At 45.5% G+C, this 18,471-nt stretch overlaps 1 long non-coding RNA gene across 1 annotated transcript in view; it reads right to left on the reverse strand.

Annotated features, from left to right (window-relative positions):
- Window positions 1-7,218: 7,218 nt before the first annotated feature.
- LOC149875113 (uncharacterized) overlaps window positions 7,219-18,471 on the reverse strand; it is a 30,453-nt gene continuing 19,200 nt past the window's right edge. The window contains exon 3 of the long non-coding RNA XR_016439218.1: window positions 7,219-9,851. This is a non-coding gene — a long non-coding RNA (uncharacterized LOC149875113). The remainder of the gene's footprint in view (window positions 9,852-18,471) is intronic.

Consider the following 18,471-nt stretch of genomic DNA (forward strand, 5'->3'; position numbering starts at 1 on the left):
TATTGATTGGTGCAACGAACATCATGCATGTGCAGAGAAACATGCAGGCCCTCGGCCCAATCCTGCTTAGTTACTCAAGTGAATAATCCCACTTAAGGCAACGACAGCTGTCAATACTCAGCACCTGACAAGATCAGACCCTTATTTGAATTTGTTATTAGCAGGAGCCCAGTTTGGCTGAAGATAATTGTTGCCAGCATGTTTATTGCCTGGAGGTATATTGTTGCTACTGAATTGTGATATTACATCCATTAAAAAAATACCAGAAAAGTACATCCTGGGAAGCCTGTCAAGAGCTTTTATAGGTTTGGTCAGATTGCTGCGAAGCCTTCCCCTAAAGCATCAGACAAAAAAGAGTGAACGGACCATTACATGCTGACTGTAATGACAGATTGTTTTCACATAGCTGATGTAGATTCTCATAGGAAAAGATTTGTTAAGAATATTCACCTTTGCAGGGGTGAAGGTTTAGTGCTGATACAGGCATGAATTTCAATGCACTTATTCCCTCTATCTAGATTCTTAAAGGTCTCTCTCACCAGAGGACCACATGTACCTGAATGGTCCAGACTGCATTCTGATTAATTAGCTACACCTTTCTGGTCAAGACAGGCTTGGGTAGCAAGTCTGTGAAGCGGCACAGCTGGAATTACTTTGCTGTTAAGTGAAGACAGAATTACTGAACCCATGGTGTAGGGATGAATGTTTATCAGAACTATTTAGTCAAATGGAGAGTATAATTCTATACTTCTATTACAACCTTGATGCAAAACACCAAAGCAGGCTGCAGAATGATTAGGTATGCAAAACCAGGAAATACACAGCCCTGCTGAAGTTCCTGCAGGCCAGGTCATAGAAGGCAGAGGTCTACTACAATAGTAGCTCTGAGGTCAGTAGGGCACCTCTTGAAAGGATCTCTTCACACCTGGCAACAAGGAATGCCAAATAGCAGTGAGGACAGGGCAATCATATAGAGTGATCTGAACTGCTTGGTGACTAAGGTTGATTCAAACAAAATGCATTTTAATACAGGTGAATACAAAGTTATATGCAGAATGCATGCCAATCGGCAAAATAGGGAACTATATCCATGGAAGTGATGTTTATGAAAACAACCTAGGGACTATAGTACATAAGCAACTTAACATGATACCCTTGTGTGATGCTGTGACAAAAAAGGTGAACTGGATCAGTGGATGGACAGACAGGGGAATATAAAGGTGCTTTTACTTCTCTATACACTGTTACTAAGACCAATGCTAGAATTCTACATCCAATTTCAGCATCTATACTTTCAAAAGGATGATAACAAATGGAGAAGGTCCAGGAACAGAAATTATCTGCAGGAGGGAGAAAATGCCTTACAACAAATGACAAAGAGAGAATCTGTTTAGCTTATCAAAAAGATGACTGAGAGATTACAATTCCTAAGTTCCTTCATAAGGAAACGTATGGGATACTAAAGAGCTCTTTAACAGAACGAAGCAAGAACTGGTGGCTGAAAGCTAAAGGCAAACACATTTAAAATTAGAAATTGGGCCCAAAATGTTAACATTGAGGGTGATTAAGCATTGGAACAAAATACTAAGGGAAGCAGTGAAATGTCCATCTCTTAATATCTTCATATCAAGATTGGATACCTTTCTGGAAGATCTGTTTCATGCAAACAGAGAGAATGGTGTCCTATGCAGGGGTAAACTGGACAAAATGTAGTGCCCAAAATACATGGAGTGTCAGACTAGATCAGTGGTTCTCAACCTTTTTAGACTCGAGGCACCCCTCTAACTTTCTGGAATTTAGTGGCACCCTCTATAAAGACTACTTGTTTTCTTAAATTGCTTACCTCCTCCCACCCTGCAGCACCCTCACGTAGTGGAAGGGTGAGCAGAGCACTTCTGAGACCATGGCAGGGGCTGGTGCATGGTACTGGCAGGTACTGAATGGCAGTACATATTGGGAAGCTCAGGAGTGGGGCAGGCAGCTGTCCCAGCAGGAGGCGGAAGGTGCTGCTAGCCAGGCAGAACCTGCCGTTCCCTGCTCTTTCCACTGTCTGCCCCTCTCCCTAAGGGAGTAAGTGTAGCCCCTGCCACTGTGGCTGCTCCCCAAGGACTTGAATGCCAGTGCCTGGAGCCACCATTCTTTGTGGCCCCTCCCACTAGCTCCAGGAACATGGGAGGAGCAGAGGGTGGCCCTGCAGCTGCCTGTGACAGACTGCACCACTCAGAACACAGGGATAGTCATTGTAAGGGTGCAGCTGTGCTTTTCAGTGCAGCTCATTCTCCCACTCGTCCCACGATCCTGAAGCCAGTGGGAGAGACTCTGGGGAGTGCTGCTGGGATGCTGGGGCAGGCACAGGTGCCCAGCATGTGTAAGAGCTAGAGCTAACCTTTCACATGGGCTGAACACTGCAGCACCCTTCTAAGGTGCTCAGCGCCACCCAGGGTGCCAAAGCACCCTGACTGAGAATCATGGGACTAGGGCTAGGAACAGACATTACACACAAACCAGTTTAAGTGATCAGAAACTGGCTTAAACCTGTAATAGAACAGATGATCCATCCACATAAACAGTTTGAGATAAACCTGCTGGAATGTAATAACAGACTTAACTGATTTGGCTCAAACTGGTTTATTCAATGTTTGTCCCAGCCCCCCTTGCTGGTTTAAATTAAATCAGACTCCCCCAGCATCCCAGCATGTTCTCTGGGCTGGGTGGAGCTCTCTGCTTCACAACAGGGCTGGCACCTCCCGCCTGCTCCCTGGCTGCAGCTTCAGCAGAGACTTGCAGGCACAGCAGTGTCTGCTCTCTGCTAAGCAGGCATTCCCCCATTCCTCACAGACACTTCTCAGCATTAGTTAGCAGACCATGTGCTGGCTATTTCCAGCTGTGGCACACAGGACAAAGGCAGAATCAACAAATAGCTGGTAATGTCCCTCTGTTTTCTTAATCATAGTTTCATAATCCAGTGATAAACACTGAGTTAGGGGTGATAAACATCCCCTGCTGGGCTGTTCAGGAAGGGAGGGATCCCCTCCCTAATCAGTGTCCTGCCCAGGCATGGCCATGTCCCTCTCAGCTCAGCAATATGGAAGGGAAGGGAGGGCTGCTCTAGCACCCCCTGGCTTCTAGCCTGAGCCACTGCAGGCATGTGCCTGCATGTCTGGGATAGCTGTCTGGTTCCAAAGCTGATAGCATGTCTGAGACAGCTGTCTGGGATAGCTGTCTGGTTCCTAGCCAGTTAGACTAACCTGCAGAGATTGAATCAATTCAGGCTCAGGATTTTTGAATGTCTGTCCCTAGCCTAGATGATCTTCTGGATCTAAACTCTGTAGATCTATGAACCTCTTTACAGAGATGAAAATGGTTATTATCAATGCTCTACTTTCCAGTTGTCTACCATAACAGCTACCTTAACCAGCCCATACAGCAAAGCCCTCTGGATAATCCACTGGCCACCAACTTGCATGGCTGCCTTTGTGGGAAGGCAATAAAGCCAGGGACAGATCTATGGGGGTGAGGCAGTTCAGTCACACTCCCCTTCTGCCACTAGTACCACTGACCCCAGCTGATATGGGTATAAGGGGAGCCCTAGAGTCACTCCTGCCTTGCTCCAACTGCCAGCTACAGGGAACATCTGTGTGGGGGTGCCAGACTCATTCAGGAACAGCAGCAGTAACACACAGGTTCCTTTTTCTAGAGCCTGCTCCCAGACTGCCATGGACATGTTAGGTGGTGGGGAGGGTATGGGCAGGGTACCTGCCCAGAAGGAATCTGTGCATCACTGCCAATGGGCAGGAAAGAGTACTGAGGTCAAATGACCCCAGCAAGGTCCAGCCTCCTTTTGAAGACCCCCAGGATAGGACCGAGTACTTGTTCCCCTGGAAGTTGGTTCCAGATCCTAGCCACCCTGGCTGTGAAGTAGCGCCTCTTGATATCTAACCTGAATCTACTAGCCTCCAGTGGGTTTCAGATGCCAGTTTGATGCCTTAGAGTTAGTTTTCAAAGTAATTACCATATTTACTTGAATAAAGACAATTTTAATATAAGATGACCCCCGCCCCAAGTCATTAGATCCTATATATGGAAAATTTATAAATTTGTTATACTTTTCCAGGTATAGAATCTAAGTACTGGAGAGTGGTCTTGAATCCCCCGCACCCACCCACACACACACACATTGCTATAGCAGGGAAAGCAATGACTGGGGGAAGGAGAGTCAGGCAGCCCCCTTGCCCTCTGCCCCACCCACTTCTTCCCCCTGCAGCCTTCCTACCCACCCCCAGCCTCCAACAGCCTCTGCCCCTTCCCCAACCCCTGCCCCTTTCCCTCTGCTCCCCAGGCTTTGCCTTTTACTCTAAACTCTTCCCGAGACTCTGCCCCTTCCCCCCAAAATTACCCCCAGTCTCTGCCCCTTCCTCTCCTGCTCCCTGCAGTTTCTGCCTCTTCCCCTTCCTCCCATTCTTTATTATCAGAGGCTGTTTGAGCTTCTTCAACCTGAAGCATAGTATGTAAAAGTTCAGTGTTTGCCAAGCCATGCAGCAGTGTCCCCACTACTTTTTGGCTAGGCAGGAGAAGGAGTTTCCATGTGCTCCCTACCTGGGAGAGACTCCCTCCCCAGCCAGAATGGAGCTGACACTAATGGCAAAGAGGGGAAAGATGCAGAGGGAAAGCAAGAGGGCAAGCAGGGGGCTGAAGATCTGATTCTGGCTCAGGACCAGAGTCAGAGCCCATATAGCTGCTTGTTCCCCCCTGCCACTTTGTATGCAGACATATGATATGGGGCTTTTTTCCCCCTCCATGCTGATGTGGGGGAAACTTCATCTCCTCATCTTATATTCAGATAAGTACAGTAACAAAACAAGATGCAACTGCATTATTTGCAAGATAGTTGTGCTCCTCTGGGACAATGCAGATCACAAATTCCAGGACAGACAAGCAAGAGTCAGGGACTGAGCCATCATGTTTGGGGGAATCAAGTTTCCCTAGATGAATCAGATTTTGGGAAATGCTAAAAAACTTCACTTGATAATAAAGCCCTTCCACTTTAGCATTTCCACAACACTGACGCACTATCTTTCAACCCCACCCAAACCTGTAACAAACAAATCAGACCAACCAAAGGAATCAGACTTCTCACCCAAACCCTTTTTGATCCCCCTTCCTTGGAACTCTGTTTATTGTTCACAAAAGGTCAAAACTGCAACAAAATCAACTGAAAATGAGGCTAATTCTCAAACCCCAAGAGCCTTCTTTACAACAACCAGTCAGGACATAGGAGACCATACCTTTCTCCTGTGACTCCTTTTAACCAAGCTTCCACTTCCATATGTAATCAACCCTTAGTAGCTATGCAATGGGCAAGGATCTATTAACTTTGTTTGGGCTGCAGGACCTTACCTTCATATTCATAAGCTGGCTGAACACTAAAAACCGAGGATGAAACACTGATATTGAATTTATGGCTTCTTATAATTTATCTAACTCCCAAATTCTTGCTACACAGAAAGATGAGATTGAATCCCTCCCTTCCTGCTGAGACCTGAGAAAGACCCAAGGAAGAATGTCTTACATTCAAAAGCTTGCCTAACTTTATCCCAACTATATAGTTGGTCCAATAAAAGATATCATTCTAAGAAATCCTTGCCATTCACATAATTTTGGGACCATCATGGCTACAACATCACTTTTACATGACTGGATCTTACCTTAGCAGCTATGCCTGCTCCCTAGAAGGTAGCTCAGAGAAAATTCGTCAACCAGAAAGCTTTCTCTATTCTGAAAGCAAAAAGGTGCCATCCTATTGGCCAAGCTGAACCTCTGGAAGGGCATAGGTTTAAAGAACCAGTCCATAGTTGGTGTCCTTCATTGCTCTGAGCTATTTCTACTGATCAGTACACCCTGTGTTTCTCTCATGGCAGCAGGGCCACTTGAGGAGACTGGTAGTCCTTAATGTCTTGGGTATTAGAGGTGGGCCTTTACACTCAAGCAGGTCCCCAGGTTCATCCCCACTGGCAGTAACTCCTCCAAAGGCCTGGTATTAACAATAACTAGTCATCCATCTTCTTTCTCTAAAAATCTAATTTCTGTTGAACTGTGACCCAGGACACTACCCACTATCCAGATCCTGGGAAAGAATAGATGTCACTGCAAATTTACTATGGGAAGATTATATTTTGGGGTGGAGTTTTAGCAGCAGGTTCACAACAGTATTTCATATAAGATTGCCCATCCATTTTATCTTTTTTTTCCCCAAGGTTTTATCTTCTTGGTAAATCTGGACTAAAAAATCAGATGACATAACACAACAGCAATTTGAGAGCTTTGGGGGATTCATTAAAACACCATTTTCTGCAGGAAATGTTTTTAGCTAGAAGAAACCTCAGGGATTATATTTTGTCATGTATAGTCTATAAGACAGCAGCTGGTATTTAGGGATGGAAAAAGGCTAAATTTCCATTAATCTTGGAGTGAGCAGACAAGCCTATTACCTAAAATGGGGCATGAAATTAAGTCCGAAGAATGCTTTTGTAATCGATATGTTGTCTAAGAGGAAGCCACTGCAATGAATACCAGATGATATACTTTAGTGCTGATAAATACCTGCAGCATTAGGGAACAGCTGCAGATCCTGAACAGGGAAGTAGGCAAAGGAAGTTACAAAAGTCAGGTCTTCATTAGCCCCTTAGGGAATAATTTCCATTATACAGAGAGTATTCATTGCAACGCATTTAGCCATTTGGTTGGCAGTGTAGCATGGTGTAAAACTTGCCTGTATTTCCAACACACATGGCCTTTGTAAGGTCAGGAGGATGCACCCTGAAATGCAAAGCAGGGGAAACTCCAGAATGCAGAAAAGAGTTAATGGAGTTGCAGATGTGGGTTCTGAGAAAGGGATTTAAGTGAACCCTCTGGCTACCTTCAGATATGAGGGCATGTTTGGAAAGGAATGCCTTGGTGACCCAGAAGTATTTTCCCAGGAGGTTCCTCATCCTACCAAGAAGATGTGAAAGTGAAGAAGCCAAGTAGCTCTTCCAGGAGAGGGGAAGCTGCATGCTGTAAGGCCTTTGGATTGTGGTAAATTCAGTGCTGAGAGTGGAAATGAGTCTTCTTTGATGTGTTTGGTGTGCCTATACTCAGGCAGATTTTTAGTCCATCCTCTTGAAGTAAAAAAAACTCTCTCTCGGTTCGTTTTCTTTGGAGGCTCATTGAATAACAAATCCTTAGGCACACATTGTTGGTGAGACAAAAGGTATATATTTGCAAATAGGGTCAGAGGGAGAAGACAAAAGATCAAAACCCTCTGCCCCTGAGTACAATCATTAGCAGGCTTTTATCCCCTCTTTTCTGGCACGTGTACAGAAACAGGAACTCTTACAACTCATTTCCGGTTCATACAAACATGCATGAGAATACGTCAGATCATGCATCCCATGTGTATTATAATTAACTACTTAAGTATGCGGGGCGGATAGGTTTAATATGTATTAGCTGATTGCGCCTGCTCAGAAAGTACTTTAGGTTACCAAAAGTTCAAACCTTCTCTGCCCCAAGGACAGGACCATTAAAAATTGCAATTTACTCTTATCTACATGAGAACGCTAAGGAGTATATGCTTTACTGTAACAAAGAGATAGTAAATTTGCAGAACAAAGAGAGCTCTTGGAGTTTTTCCTTCAGTTCCCAACCCCCCCTTCCCTCTCTCATTAAGGAGACAAGGAGGGCTGGCAAAGGACAACACTATTGATAGAAGCTAACAGCTATTGATAATGCATTTTTAATAATATTTCTAACAATATTCCCCCCTCAAGATGCTTTCTGATCTTTACTTCATTTGGGCATATCAAGATAATTACGAGGAATTTTTCTGAGGACCATGACTTTTGCTACAGTCTGTGCTTTTAGAGGGACTGCTGCAACCTGCATTCCTTCTACTGTGGTGGTTATCAATCTAGTAAGACAAGGAATGAGACAAGGGATAAAAATCAAACCAGTTAGAGCACACAAAAGCACAAACCCTACTTTTTTCCACCAGGGTCCTCCAAATAATTGAAACCACCAGTCCTTATTCCATGTGGTTTCCCACGTTTGTATTGGTACATGGGCTATTTTCCTAATCTCTTTGGCAATCTCTATGACCACCTTCCCGTTATCATCTATTTGGAGGCAACAATTAGAAAGATTGAACTTTCCACAGACTCCGCCATCCTCTGCGAGTAAATAGTCTAAAGCCATTCGATTTTGGTATATGGCTTCCCTCATCTGAGAACTTTGTCGAGCCAGCAACTCGAGAGCAGTGGCGGTCTGGTTAGTAATTACTTCCAAGACTGCCTGCAACCGGATGATTCTATTTAGCATATATATTGGTGTCCGGTAGCCCCAACTTCCATCATTAGCCCATGTAGCTGGTCCATAATACTCAATAATTCTCTGAGGAGGCCACTCATCCTCCTTCCACTTTTGGGAGCCACCCTGTGTCAAACTTACATCAATACTTCTCTTGGCCCTGTTCCAATCATCATACAAAGAGACTCCCAGCTTATTTCCAACCTCAGATGGTAACAAAAAGAAAGATGGTACAATTACTCCAATATAGCAGGTTCCCGTCCACCCTCATGGTAGGACCGTATAGGCACGCTTTCCACAAATCCAATAATGTCCTTTTAGGGCCCTGTGTTCCCCTCCCAAGGCTAGGGGGTCACGGCTGTGGAAAAGAAGGGGATAGTATTTGGTGCCCTTATGCCCTAAAGGGCCAGTGTGATAGTTACTCAGTTTAAACTGACATTTCCATACGCCATCTTTATCCCTATACTCGCACTTGGTTATTTCATTTGTGTCATTTAAGGCACTCCAATATGCATTAAACCTTGCCACTGTGCCATTCAGGTGTGCCCATTGCCACTTATAAATGTAGGTAAATCGTTCGCCTCGGGTCTTTTCATATGCCTGACATCTGGTAGGGTCAGGATCAAAAGGTAATATTCTTGTCCTTTTGAGATTTTGCATCTGTGTGGAGATTGGGAGCCTAACGGCAGCAGAATTCCATTGATCAGCATACCTGCTGCATACTCGGGCCCATTTTAATGTCCATGTACACTGACTATGTCCTAACCTCCTTCCTGTACCGTTACTGCTAATACAGTACTCTCCCAATGCCACTTGGGAAAGATCCCAGCTGTGGTTCTCATCCCATTCTTGACCAGTACTCTTAACATCTGCTTTGTCACTGACTAACCATTTTGGGGCCAAAGGAAAAGCCCTCCAAGGCCACTGTTCTCCGGCCTCTCGGAGCCCCCCACAGGCCCAGCAGTTGGTAAGATTAAAAGTACTTGCAATTCTCTCCATCATATCAACATACAAATTTGTCCCTGGGGGAGTAATTTGGGAAAGCGGGGGCATAGGCCAGTGGCTAAGGCTATGCAATCCTGCTTCTTTCATTATGCAGATAACAACAAGGCACATTATAATTCCCACCATATTTTCCCTTTTACTTTCCGGACTAATTTTCTGAACTTTGATTAAGCCGTCTCAGGCGCACTTGGAGATCACCAGTAGGTTCACAGCTCCACTTGCTGGCTTCTTGTTCCGAAGACGACTCAGCTTCCGGAGTGAGTTCGTCTTGGGAGTTGTTGTCCTCTGACGCTTGTGGATGTTGTTTCACACGGGTATGGTGTATTCAACGGTCATGGCCAGCAATCTTTACAGCGGTGTGAGTTGTTAGAAGTACTTGGAAAGGGCCACTCCACCTCTCAGTCAGAGGTTCCTTCTTCCACCGCTGCACTAAGACCCAGTCTCCCGGGGAGAAGTCATGTACCGGTACGTCTAAAGGCAGGCGCTGAAAGGAGGCTGCATACCTGTGAAGAGAAAACAAGACAGACTGCAAAGCAATAACGTACATATGAAGCTCACTATTACCTAATTCAAAAGTTACATTCTCTCGCATCCCAGGAGGTAAGACTCGAGGGGGCTTGCCAAACATAATTTCATATGGGGTCAATTTAAGGCCCCGTCGGGGAGTGTTTCGAATGCAAGTAAGAGCTAGCGGCAATGCTTGAGGCCACTTAAGACGTGTTTCAATACAGATTTTGGTGAGCAAAGTCTTTAAAGTCCTATTCATGCGTTCCACTTGTCCTGAACTCTGTGGTCTCCATGGTGTGTGTAATTTCCAAGTAACCTTGAGAGTTTGCGCGACTCCTTGAACCACTTTTCCCACGAAGTGTTGTCCTTGATCCGACTCAATGGACTCAGGCAGGGAATACCGGGGAATGATCTCCTGCAACAAATACTTCACTACTGTAGCTGCAGTGGCAGTCCTGGTGGGCCAGGCCTCGACCCAACCAGAGAGCTGGTCTACCATGACAAGTAAAAACCCGTGATGTCCGGACCGTGGGAGCTCGGCAAAATCAATCTGCCATGCCTGTCCAGGGTACGCTGCCCAGGGTCTACCTTCCATTGGCACAGGGGGTTTCCTTCGGGGGTTTACTTTCTGGCATGTGATGCACTTGGTAGCAATGCGCTGAGCTTCTACATATAGCCCTGGAGCTACTGCTTGGCGAATCACTAGATCACCCATGGCCAAGCCTCCCATATGGGTTCTTGCATGGAGCTGTTGCAGCACCTCCCGAAGCAATGGCCTAGGTATCATGACTTTCCCTCCTGGTACTATCCACCACCCCTGGGAGTTCTTTTCTGCACAAGCTCCTTGTGCAAATTTATCTTCTTCAGGGGAATACTGTGGGACTAAATCTTGGATGTCTGGCCATATGGCATGGGACATGGCCTGCTTGGATACCTCCTCCGCTTCTCCCCCAATAAATGCAGCTTCCTTTGCTGCTGAATCAGCCTTTGCATTTCCAAGCTTATGCTTTTCCTCAGCAGCCTTCCCATGGGCCCGCACATGAATGACTGCTACCTCTTTAGGCTGGTGGAGTGCCTCTAGTAGCTTGATAATCTGGGGGCCATTAGCAATTTTATTCCCAGAGGCCGTAATAAAACCCCTTTCTTTCCACAATAGTCCGTGTGCATGGACTGTAGAAAAAGCATAGCGAGAGTCAGTGTATATATTAACCCACTGGTCTGTCCCCAGCTGTAATGCTCGGGTGAGCGCAGTGAGTTCTGCGGCCTGTGCCGACCATGAGCTTGGCAATGACTCCCTCCATACTACCTTATTTAAGGTTACCACTGCACATCCTGTTCGTCTTTTTCCATCGATAACAGAGCTGGAGCCGTCTACGAAGTATTCAACATCTGGGTCCTCAATTGGGTCCTCAGCAAGATCAGGTCGCACCTGTGTGGTTTGATTTAGGACCTCAAGGCAGTCATGCATCGGTTTCCCTGGCTCCGGCAGCAAGGTTGCAGGGTTTAAGGCTGTGGTATGTTTGAAAGTAAGTCCTGGATTAGAGAGCAAAAATATCTCATACCGTGATTGTCTGGAGGGGTTAAGAAATTTCCCTCCCTCAGTCCCTAGGATCTGGGGAACTCCATGAGGAGTGAGTATTTCCATATCCGCACCCATGACTATCTTCTGGGCTTCTTCAACAACCACTGCTGTGGCTGCCACAGCCCGAAGACAGGCTGGCCACCCGAGTGCCACTGGATCTAGAACCTTTGAGTAATATCCCACGGGTCTCCAGGTCGGGCCCGATGGCTGTGTCAGCACCCCTGATGCAACCCCTCGATTCTCATGAACATACAGTCGATATGGCTTTTTACTGTTTGGGATGGCCAGGGCAGGGGGCTGGGTTAATGCTGCTTTAAGCAGATCAAAGGCATGCTGCATTTCTTTATTCCATTTCCATTTAGTGAGACTCTCCTTAGTCAGGGAGTCATACAGTGGTCTAGCCTTCCCGCCATAATCTGGTATCCATAGTCGACAGAACCCAGTTAGCCCTAGGAATGCTCGTAGCTCCTTGGGTGACTTAGGTGGGGTTCGACCTTGGATTGCCTGTATGCGATCTGCACTTAGGGCTCTGACTCCTTTTGAGAGCTTATATCCCAAAAATGTGACTTCAGGCTGACATATCTGGGCTTTCTCTCTAGAAACTTTATATCCTTTTTCCCCTAGAGTGTTTAGGAGTGACCTGGTGGCTTCCTCACAGAGCTGCAAGTTTGGGCTTGCAACTAGCAGGTCATCCACATACTGGAGGAGAGTCACTGCGGGGTGTGATCCCTTCCACTCCTCCAAGTCCTTCTGAAGGACAAGTCCGAAAATATGAGGGGCTGCTACGAAGCCTTGTGGGAGAACTGTCCACATGAGTTGGGCTTTATGGAAGGTGTCTGGATCCTCCCATTCAAAAGCAAACAATTTTTGACTGTCTCGGTGAAGGGGAATAGAGAAGAAAGCATCTTTCAAATCTAGCACTGAAAATATTTCAGCTTCCCCCGGTACTTGTGTCAAAATCGTGTGAGGGTTCGGGACTACAGGATGGTCTGAAAGGACCTTCTTATTTACTGCCCGTAAGTCTTGGACCAGTCTGTATGAGACCCCATCTGCCTTTGGCACTCCAAGGATGGGGGTGTTATAGGGTGAGGACCCTTCCACTAGCCATCCGTATCTCTTGTATTTCTCTATTAACGGCTTGAGTCCAGCTCTGGCCACTCGGCTGAGTGGGTACTGCTTTACCCGAACGGGCCCCTCCCCATCCTTGAGTACGATCCTTACCGGGGAGACGAACTTAGCTCGCGCAGGGGTTCCATCAGCCCATACCGAGGGGTCTACTCCAGTCATGTGATCTTCTGGACTTACTGCAGGGCGTCGGTCCTCCAGGAGAGCCATCTGATAGTTCGAGCTCTGCTTGACAGGTAGCTGGACCACCATCTGATCGTCTCTGAAAAAGATCTCAGCTTGCAATTTTGTGAGTAAGTCCCGCCCAAGGAGTGCAACCGGGCAACTTGGAGAATACACAAAGGAGTGCTCAAGCAAATGATCTCCCACTTTGGTGAGGAGTGGTTTACAAACAGGGAGTCGGGTTTGCATTCCCTCAATCCCTTCCACAAGTACATGCTGTTCACTAGTTCCTGCACAGGGGTTTTTTTCTGGAATCATTGAAAATGTAGCCCCAGTATCCACCAAGGCTTCAAAGTTTTTGCCACCAACCCTAATGGTTACCATGGGATCTTCTCGGGCTCCAACCCGAAGGGTAGTGGTCTTAGATCCCTGTCCCCTTCATTCTGAATCCTCACCCTTGTCTTCTGCCCGCATGAGGTGACCTCTCGGTTCCCTCTCTCTCTTCTCCTTCAACTTCGGGCATTCCCTTTTCCAGTGTCCTTTCTCTTTGCAATAAGCACAAACGTCTGCTCCCACTCTTTCTTCTTTCCCCTTCTGCATCCCAGCCTTTTCAGAGTTCCCTCCAGTTATAGCAGCTGCTAGTGCTGCCATCTGTCGCTGAGCCTTTTTATCCTCTTTGCGCTCCTGCACTTGCTCACGATTCCCATACACCTTATATGCAATTTCCACCAGCTCTGAAATCGGTTTCCCAGCACCTCCGTCAGTTTTCTGTAACTTCTTACGGATATCAGCAGCAGATTGACCAATAAACATAAGATTTACCATGCGCTGGTTATCTGGGGCTTCTGGATCCAGATCCGAAAACCTGCGAAACGCCTCATACAGCCTCCCAAGGAAAGCTGAGGGATCCTCCTCTTTTCCCTGTCTCACTTCATACAACTTAGACAGATTGGTAACCCGAGGCACTGCCTTTCCCATTGCTTCCACTATAATTCCCAGATACCGTGCACTCAGCTCTCTGCCTTCGGCAGTGTGATTATCCCATCTCGGCTCTTCTACAGGGAAGGTATCACGCAGAGTACGACCAGCAGCACCCTCTAACTCAACTCTGGCTGTCGCAATACGCTCTGCTGTACCTAACACTAATCTCCTCTCCTCTGGGGTTAGGAGGGTCTGGAGCATCATCTGGACATCAGCCCAAGTGGGTCGATGAGTCTGCCCAATGGATCGAAACAAATCCCTCATCTTTTCAGGGTCTTCACGAAAAGAGGGGCTCTGATTCTTCCAGTTAAATAAATCTGAAGTGCTAAATGGGGTGTAGACAAAAGTTGCAGTGCCTCCTTCCCCAATAACCTCTCGCATCGGACAGTTCAACACCGGCTGTGACTCTACAGGCTTGCGCAAATAATAACCCTTATTTCCTGATTCAGATGAGGCACTTGGCTGAGGCTCACGCTCTAACTCATTAGGTATGCCTTGGTACGTCGGTGGTGGTCTCTCTAAGGGAGGGGGCGGTGGTGCAGAAGGACTGGATGCCGAGGAGGCGTCTGACTCATCTTCGCTACCCGACAGGGCAACCGGAGCACGGGTCCGGTACTCAGCCAATTCAGAATTCCCCCCCTCATTAGACTCAGGAAGTACAGGCACCCCCCCTCGAGTCTTTTTCTTAACAAGCATCACATGAGACTTTACTAAGTAATTCTTAATCCAAGGTGGCTGATTTTGAACCACCCACAACCAACAATCAATATAAGGAAACTGATTCCAATACCCATTTTGCATAACAATTTCATGGATAGCTATCACTTCTTTTAGCACAAAGGATCCTTTCGGGGTCCAGTGGACCCCAAATGTTGGCCACTCGAGTTGACAAAACTGAGTTAAATTACTTTTTTTCATTTTTATTCTGTAATCGGCCGGCCTTGCAAATTTATTAAAATGACGTAATAAGCATCTTAGAGGGGTATCCGTGTTTTCTACACGGGAGCTAACCGTACCCATTTTGCCCACAAAAGTGCACCCAAGGCACACCAAATACCAAAAAGTCCCTTACAGCAGATGATTTACCATGAGAACATGCACACCTCCTGCTCCGGACCCAGAACCAAATTGGGCAAAGGGAATTCGTATACTCACTCAGATACCCCAGAGATCTCGATCCAAAGCCAAAAATGTGTACCTGGAGACTCCAAAAAAACCAAAATTTGCATAGGAGCTCTTAGTGTTCCGGATGTTCCGGCTCACACCTCAAGCCCCCCCTCAGGGCGAGCCAAAAAGAAAGGCTCGGCGCGCAAACCCCCCAGGGGGGCAGAGACGATGTGCCGACGAACTCCGGAGTTATCCAAAGAAAGCCCCACGTTGGGCGCCAGATTGAAGTAAAAAAAACTCTCTCTCGGTTCGTTTTCTTTGGAGGCTCATTGAATAACAAATCCTTAGGCACACATTGTTGGTGAGACAAAAGGTATATATTTGCAAATAGGGTCAGAGGGAGAAGACAAAAGATCAAAACCCTCTGCCCCTGAGTACAATCATTAGCAGGCTTTTATCCCCTCTTTTCTGGCACGTGTACAGAAACAGGAACTCTTACAACTCATTTCCGGTTCATACAAACATGCATGAGAATACGTCAGATCATGCATCCCATGTGTATTATAATTAACTACTTAAGTATGCGGGGCGGATAGGTTTAATATGTATTAGCTGATTGCGCCTGCTCAGAAAGTACTTTAGGTTACCAAAAGTTCAAACCTTCTCTGCCCCAAGGACAGGACCATTAAAAATTGCAATTTACTCTTATCTACATGAGAACGCTAAGGAGTATATGCTTTACTGTAACAAAGAGATAGTAAATTTGCAGAACAAAGAGAGCTCTTGGAGTTTTTCCTTCAGTTCCCAACCCCCCCTTCCCTCTCTCATTAAGGAGACAAGGAGGGCTGGCAAAGGACAACACTATTGATAGAAGCTAACAGCTATTGATAATGCATTTTTAATAATATTTCTAACACTCTAATATCTGCAAGGAAAGATGTGAGTTTCTTTATGACTATTTTAAACAACTCTTCTACTCTACATATCAATCTTCCAGTGGGTACAATGGAACAAGGCAGTTTTTCCTTTAGCATCCAGACCTGATTCTCCTCTCTTTCTTGCTTAACGTACCTCTGGTATCGGAGGAGTTTCTCTTGACTTGTACAAGGCTAAATGAAAGCAGCATAGAATTGCTTTGGGACTGCAAACCTCAAGCATGCGATGGAAATACACGTACCCTTGGGCTTTCAAAAAGCTACAAAGGGCTTAGCTATTGGCAAAGCACTCCCATTTAAAGATAATGGAAATCATGCTAATAAGCTGTCAATCTTCAGGGCTGCTCTAACTTCCAACGGGAGCTGTATGCCACGGCACCTGCATTTTTAACCCAATGTGAAATCTAGACCAATACTTATTCCAGCAGACTTCTTAAACTCTCAGTTAGATCAGGGCCTATGAATGCACATTTCTTTTCTCTTCTTGTGCCGTTTGCTCATTCCCTATCTCTCCTCTCTTTCCCCTTGCCTTCTTGTTACCACTTCCTTCTTATCGCTTTACCTCCATTTTCTTACTTCTGCTCTTACTCCCTTGGTTCTGGCAAGGGCCTGATGTAGGCAGGTGTTCTGCACCTCCTGCAAATTAATGAGTACCTGTAACTGTCCTAATAAAGTCAGTGAGTAAAGAGATCCTGAAAGATTTGACCATCTTGCAGGACTGGACCTTTAGCAAAGAGGCACCTTGTCCTGTGGCCTGGCTTTTGCTGCCTCGCTTCCTCTTATTGAGGTTTTTGTCCAAACTCATTAGTCACGTACACATAGAGGAAATGGGGCTTTCTAAACTGCCAGTTCAGCACTATGAAAGGATGTAGGGCTTCATGCTTTTAGTGGATGCAGCTCCTTTTCAGAGAGGTACTGTACTGTTAATGTGATACACAATTAGTAAGGAAACAAAGCCTTGCTAGAAGCCATGAAAATACTGACTTTCCTACTAACAAACATGATTTTCCCGCTTTCCCCCACCACGCTTTTAGGACCAGGCAACAGTTACTTTCCTCTAATGAAAGAAAACAAAATGGTGGTCCACAAAGCCATGAAAGGGACCCAAATTTGCCAACACTTTCTAAGAGTATAATTCCCAATATTACTCTTAAACTATTCCAGCCAGCTCAGAAACAACACTGATAGACTGAAGTAAAAAAAAGCACTTTCCAAAGGCAAAGGCAGCATGCCAACACCTAGACTAGAGGCAGGGATGATAAAAAACCTTGTAACATCCATTCTAGACAGAAGACCTTGGACCCTGCTCTCCAAACATGCAAATTATGTTTATTTTCCTTCACCAACTACAGCATGGAGCAAAAAGAAAATATGAAAAATATAGATATTCCAGCTTGACAAGGAAGATACCCAACATGGAGAAAATATAGTTTAGTTTCAGAACCTCCCTGAATAGATTTCCGAGTATATGGGGAGAAGAGGGCTTTTTAGCTGAGAAACACTCTATTCTGTGAAGTGTCCACACCAGAATTTTCCCCTTACTGCTGCAGTTTTGTTTTCAGATAAGCGTAACATTAAACTGATAATATCCAAAGAAATGGAAAGCAAAAATGGAAAAAAAAAACAGGGATGCTGAAATGCAGCCTAGCATCCTGGGCTCAGTCTCCCCTACCTACAGGGCTCCTCATACTCCATCCCAATATACCAGTGGAGTTGCACCACTTTCATGCTAGTGTAATGGCGTACAGGTGTTAAGTCAAGGATGTTACCTTTTTAACCTGTAGGTTATAATGGCTGGTAGAAAGTAGGAATGTTCTGATGTGCCTTTGCAGTTTGAGGATGGAAAAGTACTAGGTTATACAGTGTTAAATTAGAACCAAAATCTTCTCTGTCAATTTCTCCTTCTGTAGCTCCAGGTAAAAATTGTTTTCTCTAATTCAGACCTCAGCACGCCAACTAAAAAATGCCTCCTGCGTCTGCTTCTTTTGGAAGGCTTTATACTGAAACATCCCTTTGAAAAGTTGTTAGATACCAGCTTCTCTCTCCCAGACAGCAGCTGTCTTATTGGATGTCTGCAAAACACCAGCATGATATTACTCTGGGGTTTATAAATGACTGATTTGCTCAACTAGATAAAGAAAACCTTTGCAAGATATCTACATCCATGCCAATCTGCAGGCTTTACTTGTGCTGTTGCAGAATGAGGTAGTTCTGCACTTCATTAGCTACTATTAGGACCTGGCCCCTAGGGTTGCCTCATTGCTATTTCCTGTCTGACGAAGATAAACTTGACAGGGCAAAATGTGAAGTGCATGGAAATGTGTAATGCTGGAAAGCTTTTCCAGTGTATTTGAAGCCTCTGTGCATGTTAATCTTCCTCTCTAGAAATCTTTAACAGCTATTCAAAATAATCCCTTAATGCAAATTCTTTCATATCAAATAGCAAAAGTGTGTGGAAACAGATCCAAAAATACCCACTGGTAGTATTTAGTCCTTCTCTCCTCAAATGGCTAGTAGCTGCAAAGACTTAAATAAAAGGTTTGTGTACCATAGTAAATAATGCTCCCCTGAAATTATTATAAATTTCAGATACTACAATGGCAGCATGTTATGTCAGGAATGTAAAACAATGCAACTCCATCAGACTAATTAGCTAATGCTTATGCATTGCTTTAAAGCACCAAGTATTATGTTAGCTATCATGAGTGAACTGGAATATGTAAC

Source organism: Crocodylus siamensis, chromosome 1 (genome assembly GCF_052110815.1).
Source record: "Crocodylus siamensis isolate JL-2025a chromosome 1, ASM5211081v1, whole genome shotgun sequence".
Lineage (NCBI taxonomy): Eukaryota > Metazoa > Chordata > Crocodylia > Crocodylidae > Crocodylus > Crocodylus siamensis.